General features: G+C 46.2%; 1 protein-coding gene across 1 annotated transcript in view; it reads right to left on the bottom strand.

Moving 5' to 3' along the window:
• NUP160 (nucleoporin 160) overlaps window positions 1–14,352 on the bottom strand; it is a 130,046-nt gene that overhangs the window by 26,597 nt on the left and 89,097 nt on the right. The window lies entirely within an intron of this gene.

Below are 14,352 nucleotides of genomic sequence, written 5' to 3'. Positions count from 1 at the left end.
ACTCCTTCCCACCCGTCCAAAACTCACACTCCTTCCCACCCGTCCAAAACTCACAGTCACACTCCTTCCCACCCGTCCAAAACTCACACTCCTTCCCACCCCTCCAAAACTCACACTCCTTCCCACCCGTCCAAAACTCACAGTCACACTCCTTCCCACCCGTCCAAAACTCACACTCCTTCCCACCCGTCCAAAACTCACACTCCTTCCCACCCCTCCAAAACTCACACTCCTTCCCACCCCTCCAAAACTCACACTCCTTCCCACCCGTCCAAAACTCACACTCCTTCCCACCCGTCCAAAACTCACACTCCTTCCCACCCGTCCAAACTCACACTCCTTCCCACCCGTCCAAAACTCACACTCCTTCCCACCCGTCCAAAACTCACACTCCTTCCCACCCCTCCAAACTCACACTCCTTCCCACCCCTCCAAACTCACACTCCTTCCCACCCCTCCAAACTCACACTCCTTCCCACCCCTCCAAACTCACACTCCTTCCCACCCGTCCAAACTCACACTCCTTCCCACCCCTCCAAACTCACACTCCTTCCCACCCCTCCAAACTCACACTCCTTCCCACCCCTCCAAACTCACACTCCTTCCCACCCCTCCAAACTCACACTCATTCCCACCCCTCCAAAACTCACACTCCTTCCCACCCGTCCAAAACTCACACTCCTTCCCACCCGTCCAAAACTCACACTCCTTCCCACCCGTCCAAACTCACACTCCTTCCCACCCGTCCAAAACTCACACTCCTTCCCACCCGTCCAAAACTCACACTCCTTCCCACCCGTCCAAAACTCACACTCCTTCCCACCCGTCCAAAACTCACACTCCTTCCCACCCGTCCAAAACTCACACTCCTTCCCACCCGTCCAAAACTCACACTCCTTCCCACCCGTCCAAAACTCACACTCCTTCCCACCCGTCCAAAACTCACACTCCTTCCCACCCGTCCAAACTCACACTCCTTCCCACCCGTCCAAACTCACACTCCTTCCCACCCGTCCAAAACTCACACTCCTTCCCACCCGTCCAAAACTCACACTCCTTCCCACCCGTCCAAAACTCACACTCCTTCCCACCCGTCCAAAACTCACACTCCTTCCCACCCGTCCAAAACTCACAGTCACACTCCTTCCCACCCGTCCAAAACTCACACTCCTTCCCACCCGTCCAAAACTCACACTCCTTCCCACCCGTCCAAAACTCACACTCCTTCCCACCCGTCCAAAACTCACACTCCTTCCCACCCGTCCAAAACTCACACTCCTTCCCACCCGTCCAAAACTCACAGTCACACTCCTTCCCACCCGTCCAAAACTCACACTCCTTCCCACCCGTCCAAAACTCACACTCCTTCCCACCCGTCCAAAACTCACACTCCTTCCCACCCCTCCAAAACTCACACTCCTTCCCACCCGTCCAAAACTCACACTCCTTCCCACCCGTCCAAAACTCACACTCCTTCCCACCCGTCCAAAACTCACACTCCTTCCCACCCGTCCAAACTCACACTCCTTCCCACCCGTCCAAAACTCACACTCCTTCCCACCCGTCCAAAACTCACACTCCTTCCCACCCCTCCAAACTCACACTCCTTCCCACCCCTCCAAACTCACACTCCTTCCCACCCCTCCAAACTCACACTCCTTCCCACCCCTCCAAACTCACACTCCTTCCCACCCGTCCAAACTCACACTCCTTCCCACCCCTCCAAACTCACACTCCTTCCCACCCCTCCAAACTCACACTCCTTCCCACCCCTCCAAACTCACACTCCTTCCCACCCCTCCAAACTCACACTCCTTCCCACCCCTCCAAACTCACACTCATTCCCACCCGTCCAAAACTCACACTCCTTCCCACCCCTCCAAACTCACACTCCTTCCCACCCCTCCAAACTCACACTCCTTCCCACCCCTCCAAACTCACACTCATTCCCACCCCTCCAAACTCACACTCATTCCCACCCGTCCAAACTCACACTCCTTCCCACCCGTCCAAACTCACACTCATTCCCACCCGTCCAAACTCACACTCCTTCCCACCCCTCCAAACTCACACTCCTTCCCACCCGTCCAAAACTCACACTCCTTCCCTCGCCTCCAAACTCACACTCCTTCCCTCCCCTCCAAACTCACACTCCTTCCCACCCCTCCAAACTCACACTCCTTCCCACCCGTCCAAACTCACACTCCTTCCCACCCCTCCAAACTCACACTCCTTCCCACCCCTCCAAAACCACACTCCTTCCCACCCCTCCAAAACTCACACTCCTTCCCACCCCTCCAAACTCACACTCCTTCCCACCCCTCCAAACTCACACTCCTTCCCACCCCTCCAAACTCACACTCCTTCCCACCCCTCCAAAACTCACATTCCTTCCCACCCCTCCAAACCCACACTCCTTCCCACCCCTCCAAAACTCGCCACTCCCCTCCAAAACACACCCCTTCCCACCTCTCCCCTCCAAAGCTCACCCCACACCTCCAAAACTCACACTCCTTCCCACCCCTCCAAACTCACTCCTTCCCAGTTCCCACCCGTCCAAAACTCACACTCCTTCCCACCCCTCCCCCCCAAAACACACCCTTCAAAACTCACACTCCTTCCCACCCGTCCAAAACTCACACTCCTTCCCACCCCTCCCCCCCAAAACACACCCTTCAAAGCTCGCACTCCTTCCCACCCCTCCCCCCCCCAAAACACACACTCCTTCCCACCCCTCCCCCCCCCAAAACACACACTCCTTCCCACCCCTCCCCCCCCCAAAACACACACTCCTTCCCACCCCTCCCCCCCAAAACTCACACTCCTTCCCACCCCTCCAAACTCACACTCCTTCCCACCCCTCCCCCCCAAAACACACCCTTCAAAACTCACACTCCTTCCCACCCGTCCAAAACTCACACTCCTTCCCACCCCTCCCCCCCCAAAACTCACACTCCTTCCCACCCCTCCCCCCCCAAAACTCACACTCCTTCCCACCCCTCCCCCCCAAAACACACCCTTCAAAGCTCGCACTCCTTCCCACCCCTCCCCCCCAAAACACACCCTTCAAAACTCACACTCCTTCCCACCCGTCCAAAACTCACACTCCTTCCCACCCCTCCCCCCCCAAAACTCACACTCCTTCACACCACTCCCCTCCCCTCTCCACCTCTTCCCCTTCAAAACTCACACTCCGCCCCCATCCCAAAGATTAATAATAAACTTCTCCCCCCCTCGTTTAATCTTCCACTCAAACTTCCAACCATACAACCTTCCACCTTAATCAAAGCATCTCTGAACCCACCAAACTCACTTCGGATTCTTCACCTAAACTGCACCACACCTGTACTGTTCAACTCCTGGCCGCTCACCTGTAACGCTTCTTTTACCGCCTCCATGTCACCGTTTTTCAGAGCCCACATCAACTTGTCTCCCATAGCCGTGGATACGAGGTAAACACGCACGACGACAGCAAATCAAAATAAGAAATTTAAACAACACCGATTACTGTTCACCTGGTCTCCTCACGAACGGACCTTTCCCTCCTATTTTAATAACGGAATCCAAAACAACGTTCTTCTGCTTTTGGTTCGCCCTGCTCACGCCCAAAGCAATTCCGGGTTTTGAGCGGCAAACGTCGAGCCTGTGGCTTCTGGTCACGTATGACGTAAGTAACGCGCGCATGAAATCTCATCGAATCGTTCATTCGGCACAATATGTTAGAAATACTTTTGGATATGATGCAATATATAATATGAAGTGCGATGCACCAAACTTGAATGCGCATTTACATTTGTAGCGCAATCTTATAAAACAACGCTAATCTTATACACCGCCTTAATAGTGAAATGAAAATGCCAATGCAATGCAATGAAGGTAACGTCATCAAATGTAATATACGAGTAAATAGTAGCGTGGTGCTGTTCTAATCCTGTTGGTATTTTGAAGGAATCAATTTATTTTTGTGCAGGTTATAAAAAAACAACACTTCCCTAAACACACGAAGGAATGGGATCGGTGATTATTTAATATTACCTTTCACGTGGCTACAAAGGCTTAAGGCACTATAGAGTTGTTTTTTTAATCCAACTTTTTCAGAATAATAAAAAAAGTTTTTGGTGTAAAACACTCCGCAGCACTCACTCATAGACCGCTGAAAGTTTGACGAAGATCCGTTTGGCCATCTCTGAGAGTCAACCCACCTGGTGGTATCTAAGGGCACGACAGGGGCTCAAACTCAAGAACCTGAGATCTCTCTTATTGTGCAGACCAGCAGAGCAGCCACCCCCTTAGTGGGTCGAGTTTGCGCACCACTTCCTGAAAAAAAGGCATAGTCTGTGTTTTGGGAGTATAGATGTGTGCGTGGTGTGAACATAAAAGGTTCTGGAATCTAGAATCTAGATGGTCTACACTCTAAAGGGTACGTTCCGATAGTAGTTAATAATAGGTCCCATTGGTTCATGAGTCTAAGGGCTTGAAGAGGTCTAATCTCTCAAGCATGTAAAAGGGGTCTAAAAAGGTCTAAAGCTTTAAAATCTAAATGATCTAGGGTCAAAGCTGTCTAACATCTCTGAAGGAAGGGTGTAAAGGGTCTAAATGGTGTTGAGGTGTAAAAGTTCTCTAAAGGGAGTCGAGGGATTTAAGGGGTGTAAAGGTCGAAAAGGTTTGTGGGAACTAAAGGGTGAAGGGATCTAAAGTGTCAAAAGGGTCTTAAAGATCAGAGGTATGACGTCTATAGGGGTAATGAGGGTATTAAGTGTTCTTAACGTTCCTGGGGGTATTGGTGTCTTGAGGATCTTAAGGGGTCTTAAAGGGTACTGGGGTCTAAGGGTCTTCAAGGGGTCTTAAGGATCTTGGGAGTCTTAAGGGTCTTGGGGTGTCCTGAGTGTCTCATTAGGGTATTAAGGGTTTTGGAGATCTTAAAGGGTGTGGGGGGGTTTTAAGGGGTCGGTTCTAAACAGCCTTAGGGTATTAAGGGGTATTTGGGGTGTCAATGTGTCTGAAGGTATGGAGGGGGCCTGTAACTCGCATGCGTGGATGCACGCACAGCTCCTTTTATAATCTATATAATAATACCGTAAGGACTCGACTTTGTTATCCCTTTTACGCCGCACCCAGTGACCCGATGCCCACGGCACTCATGGATTTACGATCTACGAACCGCGCTCTTTGTTTATCACGTACAGACATACTCGAAAAATCTGAATTAGCCGACGTTGGGGCCCAAAAGCATCCGATTAACTGCCGATACGACGCCATCTTACGACGCCATCGTATTGGCGTCTGCTGGGCGAAGGCGAAGCGAGCCGTCCGCTGATTGGACAGTCGAGTGGTGTGAACATGGGTGGTGTGAACCAAATGGTCTTTTTATTCCCTTGAACATTTTAAATTAGGATATATAAGGAAACGTCTTTATCGTCATTTTAATAAAGTTAAATGGAGTGACGTTGCGATACTCGGGGTGCGTTGCATAAATCCTCGTAACTCAGAGAGGTGTAGCAGGTGGCGAGACGTAAGGAAGCTTAAAGATAACGAGCTGAAAACAGACGAACGATATGTCAATCTCTTTCTACACCGAACGGAAATAAAAGTATGAGAGCGGGAAGGCATGGCCTGAGCACTTCGAGCAGAGAGGACTGATTGGACTAAACTTAAAGAGAAAAAATTGGAGCTTAACGGAAGAAGAAGATCCCATGAGCGCTCCCCTATGCCATCCATAATGGTACACTCTATCCATACACCACATCCTCCCTTCCGTGGATGTTCCACAGGTTTCGGCTAGTCTATATAATAATAGCATAAGGACTCGACTTTGTTATCCCTTTTACGCCGCACCCAGTGACCCGATGCCCACGGCACTAATGGATTTACGATCTACGAACCGCGCTCTTTGTTTATCACGTACAGCCATACTCGAAAAATCTGAATTAGCCGACGTTGGGGCCCAAAAGCATCCAATTAACTGCCGATACGATGCCATCATATTGGCGTCTGCTGGGTGAAGGCGAAGCAAGCCGTCCGCTGATTGGACAGACGAAGGCGCAAGCAAGCCGTCCACTGATTGGACAGTCGAAGGCGACAGCAAGCCGTCCACTGTGTGGACAATCCTGAGCATGCATTTGTGCCGGTGTCGTCGATCGCGGTGTACGCTAACCTCATCAGGTGGGTTTACCATAATTTCTTCCAACCGCGCTCTTTGTTTATCACGTACATCCATACTCGAAAAATCTGAATTAGTCGACTTTGGGGCCCAAAAGCATCCGATTAACTGCCGATACGACGCCATCGTATTGGCGTCTGCTGGGTGAAGGCGAAGCAAGCCGTCCGCTGATTGGACAGGCGAAGGCGAAAGCAAGCCGTCTCATCTTTCTTCCTAACTCTTACTCGGACAAGCAAATCCCCAATGCCATCCATAATGGTACACTCTATCCATACACCACATCCTCCCTTCCGTGGATGTTCCACGGGTTTCGGCTAGTCATATAATAAAGCTGGAGTGTCTGTCCGTACGTCCCAGAAATACTCCCTCAATTTTATAGCTAGCGCCACCAAACTTTGTGTGGAAGCTTTTGGGGTCCCAGGGGGTGTCTTAAAGTGGGTGGAAGGTTTCATAAATTCAATACACATCATTTTGAGTTTCCACCTGTACGAAACTGCTCCCCATCTGGATGTAAACACATTCACGGGATCGGCATTTGCAGGTTCACCAATGGCCGCATCGTGGAATCAGCTGCAGTGCAAGTTGTTTGCCCAAGTCATTCAAGAAGCAGCTGTGCATGCGTGACGTTCGACTGAAGGTGATGCAGGAATGTGGAATTCATTGGTTCATGGTTTGGCATTCACCATTTCTACATTGTCTGTTTGCTTTTGAATACTCAAAGGTGAAACACGTACCCACGTGTCCTAAAGTGGGTGGGAGTCTTCATTTAAAAAACCAAAAAAACAAAAAACATTTTGTGTTGTTGAGATTCCAGTCTCCCACCTGTGCGTGGAACCAGGCTCATACAGATTTGGCATTTAATATGGAATTTTTTTTTTCTTGACGGGTTTACTTTCTGAACTCAGTATATCAATCTGGTGAGTTTATTTTACCCTGCGGTGATGTCTTTGTTGAAAGAACCATGTCACTGATTGTCTTTCGCAGCAAGAAGTCAATAACAGGATTATATCACAGGTGGCGTGACAAAATGTAAGGACAGGTACATTTGACGATTGACTACACAATCGGGTATATAAGGGTTGTTGCGTTCTGTATTAGTGGAAATCAACTGCTGCACGTCTACAAAAGTTATTGCCGCTTCCTCTGGAGATGGTCCGTCAACTCGACAATGCTGTTTGTCATAGAGTGGTGGCTTTACGAAATTCTGGCATGAAACAGCGTGCTATTGCTCGGCAGTATGGCATCACTCAAGGTCAGGTGTCAAAGATCCTGAAACGAAATGCTCAGAGGGGTGTCCCTACTCCAATACCGAGCCCAGGACGTCCACGCAGAACCACAAGGAGAGATGATCGCCAGCTGCACCTGTTAGTCTGCAATGGCCGTACCAAGTCAGCTAATCGGCTTAGGGCTGAGTGGCAGCAACTGACAAATGTGCCTGTATCCAGAAAGCTAGTCAACCAACGACTGGTTCAAGCAGGCTATCGTGCCAGGCGTCCCCTGAGAAAGCCACGCCTGACCAGACAACACAGCCAGCGCCGATTGCAGTGGGCCAGAGAGCACCGTCAATGGCAGCCAGGACACTGGAATCACGTGACCTTCAGTGACGAGTCTAGATTTCTGGTCTATCATCAAGATGGCCACGTCCGAGTGCGCAGACAAGTGCATGAAGCCCACAACGAAGATTGTATAGTGCCAAGAGTCCAAGCCTGAGGTGGTGGGGTGATCGTTTGGGCTGCTTTTCATGCAGGGGGCAAAACTGACCTGGTTGTTCTGAATGGAAACCTGAACCAGTTCAAGTACAGGGTCATTCTGGAAGAAACATTGCTTACATTTGCTCGTGCAGCCTTTCGAGGAAACTTTGTCTTCCAAGATGACAATGCACGTCCTCATCGTGCTCGCATGATCCAACACTTTCTTGCTGACCGTGGTGTAGAGCATATGTAGTGGCCTGCCATGTCCCCGGATATGAATCCGATAGAGAACTTGTGGGCAGAATTAACGCGTCAAATCGACAACTTGGACCAGCAGCCGACCTCTGTGCGTGAATGGCAGCAGGCTATTGTCACTGCATGGCAAGCGATTCCTGTCCAAACCTTGGCAAATCTCGTGAACAGCATGCCTCGACGTGTACGTGCTCTCCTGAATGCTGGTGGGGGTTACACGAAGTACTGAACTGTAATTTTACTGTCCGTAATCCCAGTCATAATTTAGCTTTTGTTTTTGTTGAAAATTTTTTTGGCCAATGTGCAAAATAGAGATACTTCTGGAAAACGTACAGAAGTTTAACACAGTACTGTCCGTGAATTGAGTTCGATATCAGTTTACATCACTTTCAAGGATCAATTTATTTGCTTCGAAATGTCAAATGTGGTTTTTGTTTCTTTTAAAGGTCACATTAACAAAATCTAGAATAATTTCAACATAATTCCAATGAACTTTTGGTTCTAAGTCATCTTGAAAAGTAAGTTCACCCCCACAAAAACAATATTCCATATTAAATGCCAAGTCTGTATATATATGTATATATATACAGTCACGTGAAAAAGTAAGTACACCCCATGTAAAGTTTTGACTTTTTCAACATATTTCAACATACAGCTATTTGATCTTCATTTCAACAATATTGATCGATAAAGGTGATATAATATAACAAATATCATGAAACATTTACATTTTGTAGTCCATTGTATAATTTAAATAAACATAAATGCAAATTTCGCATGTGGAAAAAGTAAGTACAACCCTACATTTATCACTACTTCAAATACCTAAAATTAGAATCAGGTGCACCAGCTCAGGTGCAAATGATTAGAACATCGTTAGAGAGGATCTTGGAGGAACTTGTCTTATTTAAACCTCAGACATTTAGTTTGGAGACAAGATCTCCAAACAATTTGAAATCAATCATTCGACTGTCCGGAAGATCATCTACAAGTGGAGAAGATTCTAAACAACTGCCAACTTTTTCAGGCCAGGCCGCCCCAACAAGTTCAGCCCGAGAGCAGACCGCAAGATGCTGAAAGAAGTCTCTAAGAACCCCAGAATGTCATCACGGGACCTACAGGTAGCTCTTGCCACTGTTGATGTCAAAGTGCACGAGTCTACCATTAGAAAGAGGCTGCACAAATTTGATCTACATGGGAGGTGTGCCAGGAGGAAACCTTTGCTGTCCAGAAAGAACATCAGGGCAAGACTAAAGTTTGCCAATGAACACCTCGGCAAAGACCAGCACTTCTGGAACAATGTGCTCTGGACAGATGAGTCAAAGGTAAAGCTATTTGACCACAGTACCAGAAGACATGTTTGGCGAAAACCAAAGACAGCAGTTGACCACAAGATCCTGATACCAACTGTAAAGCATGGTGGTGGAAATATTATGGTTTGGGGCAGCTTTGCTGCATCAGGGCCTGGGCAGCTCACCATCATAGAATCCACTAAGAATTCTTCATTGTACCAGAGGGTGCTTGAGGATAATGTGAGGCCATCTGTCGGAAAGTTGAAGCTCAACCGAAGGTGGACCTTGCAACATGACAATGACCCTAAACATACCAGTAAATCCACCAAGGAATGGCTGAAAAGAAAGAAATGGAGGGTTCTGGAATGGCCAAGTCAAAGCGCAGATCTAAATCCCATCGAGATGTTGTGGGGGGATTTGAAATGTGCTGTGCATGCAATTGTGCATGCTGTGCAACAATTTTTTGTTGAATAAATTATTGCAAAGTCAATTTTTCATTGTTTTTTGTTCAATTAGATCACCTTTATCTATAGATACTGTTTAAGTGAAGATCAAATATTGATATATCCACATGTGTTAAAAAGATTAAAAAACATTTCATGGGGTGTATTTACTTTTTCCACATGCGAAATTTGCATTTATGTTTATTTAAATTATACAATGGACTACAAAATGTAAATGTTTCATGATATTTGTTATATTATATCATCTTTATCTTTCAATATTGTTGAAATGAAGATCAAATAGCTGTATGTTGAAATATGTTGAAAAAGTCAAAACTTTACATGGGGTGTACTTTCTTTTTCACGTGACTGTATATATATATATGTATCCCGAACGAATTAAAAATTACAAATTCCTCCCTAACCGGTAGGGGGCACTGCATAAGCAGCACAGCCACACACTCAGCCATGCGATGTCGTGAAAGAAGAAGAAACCTGTGAATTCTGAATGGCTGAAAATGGCTTGAAAATTATTGGAATCGACTCAAATTGAAGAGATGCTTCAGATCCACCCGCAATTAGGTTCTGTGGTGGTCTTTGTCTTGGCCGAAGAGAGACCGTGGTCGATTATGTCTCCAGAACGAACATCTCATGTCTGCAAGCAGAGGGCACCGTGTACACAATTTGATGTAGTGTTTAAAAGCCATTCAAGTTATATGGTGTCAGAAGTGGGATATGGTAAACGGAACCAAACTCAAACATGGAGCAGGAACATGGCATCACATGTCATACATCAAACATGTTGAACAGATAACTTTGGAGAAATTCGTGAGATTACAATACGTGGAATTGCGTATGAATTGGACATCAGTGTTGGAAGTGTAAAACTACTTATTCATTCTTACTCTAAATTCAACAAGGTTAGTACAAAGTTGGTGCCAAAGGAAGGACCTGGTGTCTGATCAAAAGATAACAGCAGCCATCCATGGGAGGTCCTGGAGCACTAGCAGCGGGAGGAAGATCATTTATTGAAGAGTGTGACATGTGACGAGACTTGGCTCCATCATGTCATGCCAAATTCTCAGCAAGCCAACATGAAGTGCAGTCTGTGCAGACATTCTTTGTCACCACCATAAAACTTCAAGATTCAGCCATTAGCTGCTGTAAAGCCCGTCTACAGTATTTTGGGACCATAAAGGCTTAATTCCCATGGAACTTCTTGCATTGTGGGAAAACCATTGGAGAGAACAACAGTCACTTGTTTCAATCGCCACCGAATGCGCATGTGCGGAGCTTATGTTCTCACTATCTGTCTGTGAACACGATATCTCAAAGAGTTGTGGATGGATTTCGCTGAAACTTGGTGGACAGGTTTGATATGTGACACGGACAAATCGATTAGATTTTGGTGAAGATCCAAATTCGAGAATTTTTAAAAGTGATTCTTCACCATTGGGAGATAGATGAATGAATGAATGATCGTTTTAAGGCCATTTTTCCCCGCTGTAGCAGGGGTTAGCCTTGCGGGCCCCATGACAATCATGGTTCCCTGTTTGAGGCAATGTTTTTATGGCCGGATGCCCTTCCTGACGCCAACCCTTGGTCGCCTCTTACGATGCGCAGGGATACGGTGTACCTATTCTAACCGGGGTACACACCGGGATCATTCATCCCAGCAAGCTGGTACTCAATTTGCCGACCTCAGAAGGATGACAGGCTGAGTCAACCCCCCCTGGCGTTAATTCAGCGATCGACCGGGATTCGAACCCAGGATCCTAGGATCCCAAGCCGGCACCCTAACCGCTAAGCCAACACCAGGCTCATTGGGAGATAGATACAAAACGTAAACTGTTCAGCCTGGTGGAGATAGTGACTTCAGAAAGTATTTACACCCCCTAACTTTTTAACATTTTGTTGTGTTACAGCCTGAATTTAAAATGGATTAAAGAGATTTTATTTTTTGTCACTGATTGACACAGAGCACCCCATAATGTGAAAGTGGAATTTTTGTTTTAGAAATTTTTACAAACTGAAAATAAAAAGCTGAAATGTCTTGAATCAATAAGTATTGCAGCTCCTTGGCTGAGATGGGAGAACTTGCCTGAAGGCCAACAGTCAACACTTCACAAATCCAGGCTTTATGGTAGAGTGGCCAGACGGAAGCAACTCCTGAGAAAAAGGCACATGACAGCACGCCTGGGTTTGCAAAACAGGACGTGAAAGACAAAGTATGAGGCAAAATATTCTGTGGTCTGATGAGACGAAAATTGAACTCTTCGGCATGAATTCAAAGTGCTACAACTGGTGGAAGCCGAGGACAGCTCATCACCCATCTAACACCATCCCTACCGTGAAACATGGTGGTGGCAACACCATGCTATGGGGATGCTTTTCAGCGGCTGGAACTGGGAGATTAATTTTTACCACAAAAAAAAAAGAAGTCATTTTAATCAATTTTAAATTCAGGCTGTAACACAACAAAATGTGAAAAAGTCAAAGGGTGAGAATACTTTCTAAAAGCACTGCTCTCTACCGAGTGCCATTCTAGTTCACAATGAAGTGAGACGAGCAATATGCAGATGACGGTCACATATGTCATCTCAAGGTGAGATAATCCTCACTCTCCTATGGCAAATATGATCACTACAAAAAGAAAACTAGAGCAATGTGACTGTGTCGCCAATATGCCTCCGCCTCGTCCCTGCCGTGACAATGAGTAAATGCCCTCGTTCAGTCTTAAAAACAAACAAGTTTGATTTAAATCCCTTCAGATGTTTTCAAGCATCACATTTTAACCAGACAGGACAGGTTTCACATCGATCTGTGAAGCGGTTTCGTAGGTTTTTTTTTTAATCTCTGCTTTCAAACCATGTGACATATGACATCAAAAATGCACACTCTGCATATGTATTGGTAGGGGATCACGTTTGTGGAGTTTCGTGGTGATCGAATAAGGTTAGTTTTTCTATCCAAGATGGCTGCCAAGCCACGTGAGCTGCAACGTCATCAGTTTCAAATTATATGCAACAATGGTGTTAGATGCCATTTGTAAAATTTGGTATTGATAGCGTAAGCGGTTTCAGAGATACAATTATTTAATATTTTCCTTCAATCCAATATGGCTGCCAAACTATGTGACCTAAGACGTCATAAATTTAATATTTCAATACTAATGGGTCATAGATCATTTGAATACAATTTTAGATTTTTAGGAAAAGGCATTCAATGAAAACATTTATGGCTGGTATACCAAATCACCGACGATGTCATCATTATCATGCTTTTGTTCCCCATTGGGACGACTTGACAATGTGCCAAGTTTCAAATTTATCCATTCAGCGGTTTCTGAGAAATATGTTTTTAATTATTTGCCTTTAATCCAAGATGGCTGACATACCACGTGATCTATGACATCACAATCATAAAAACATTCTGCATGGGTGTCGCTCCTACCCTGAAAGTTTGTCTCAATCGTTCATGTAATTGCCAAGAAAAACGAGGTTTAGCCCATACGGACGGACAATCGGAAAACAATGCCTCCGGCCACCTTCAGGGGCGGAGGCATAAAAAATACACATGCAGGAAGTTATTCTAAAGTAAAACCAATCGTGTGTTGTGTGTACTAGGGAGATACCCGTGCTATGCATGGGTGGGAGGCCAGAAGCAAACAGGCAATGCAGATACGGCGTATGCTAAAGCATGAAACCAATGAATTCCACATTCCTGTAGTACCTTCAGTCGCACATCAGACATGGACAGCAAGTTCGTGAATGACTTCCATGAAAAACGTACCCGTTCGCAAACAAACGGGTACGTTCACGCATAGAAACATTTATCGTGGGTCCGTGGCGAATCTGCCTATGGCGATCCGCGAAGTTCACGTTCAGAAAGTAGAAACTATCACGGCATATCGTCATTCACTTGAACTCGATCTCTTTTTTCATTCCAAACAACATATCTCCAATCACAAATTAATCACAAAATAAACTTTTAACAACATTGTTAATGTTTCCTTCATTGTAAAAAGTACCAAATCAACAGTTAAGACGATTTTGAGCCGATAGCTGTTACGGCCTTGGCAAGATCAATGGAGACAGCGATCTGTTAGCGTATACACCGCCCAAATAGCTATGTGGAATTCTCTCATGTAGAGATTCAACCCGTGTCCTTATAAACTATCCATTGATATCCGTGTCCTTATAAACTACCCGTGTCCTATATAAACTGTCCTACGTTTGATCTTTCACCGAGGTCATTATTTACTTTTAATGATGTTTATATAGGCCTACGAATCAAAAAGAAGATAATTGGTTTTGGGTCGTCCTTTCCGCATATCGTGGGATTGTGAGTTGGAGAAACGGCCATGATGGCGGGGAGGGGGATGGAATTCTCTCAAGCTAGGATTCAAACCCGTGCCCTTATAAAAGGTCTTTATCCAAGGTCACCAAGTCCGATCGAGTCCGTGCATCGTCACAATGAGAACAATGAACGTTATGCGAACGCGAATGTTATGT

The sequence above is a fragment of the Myxine glutinosa genome, chromosome 13 (genome assembly GCF_964187855.1).
Source record: "Myxine glutinosa chromosome 13, kmMyxGlut1.1, whole genome shotgun sequence".
Classification (NCBI taxonomy): domain Eukaryota; kingdom Metazoa; phylum Chordata; class Myxini; order Myxiniformes; family Myxinidae; genus Myxine; species Myxine glutinosa.
This window is presented reverse-complemented; position numbering and strand designations above follow the sequence as displayed.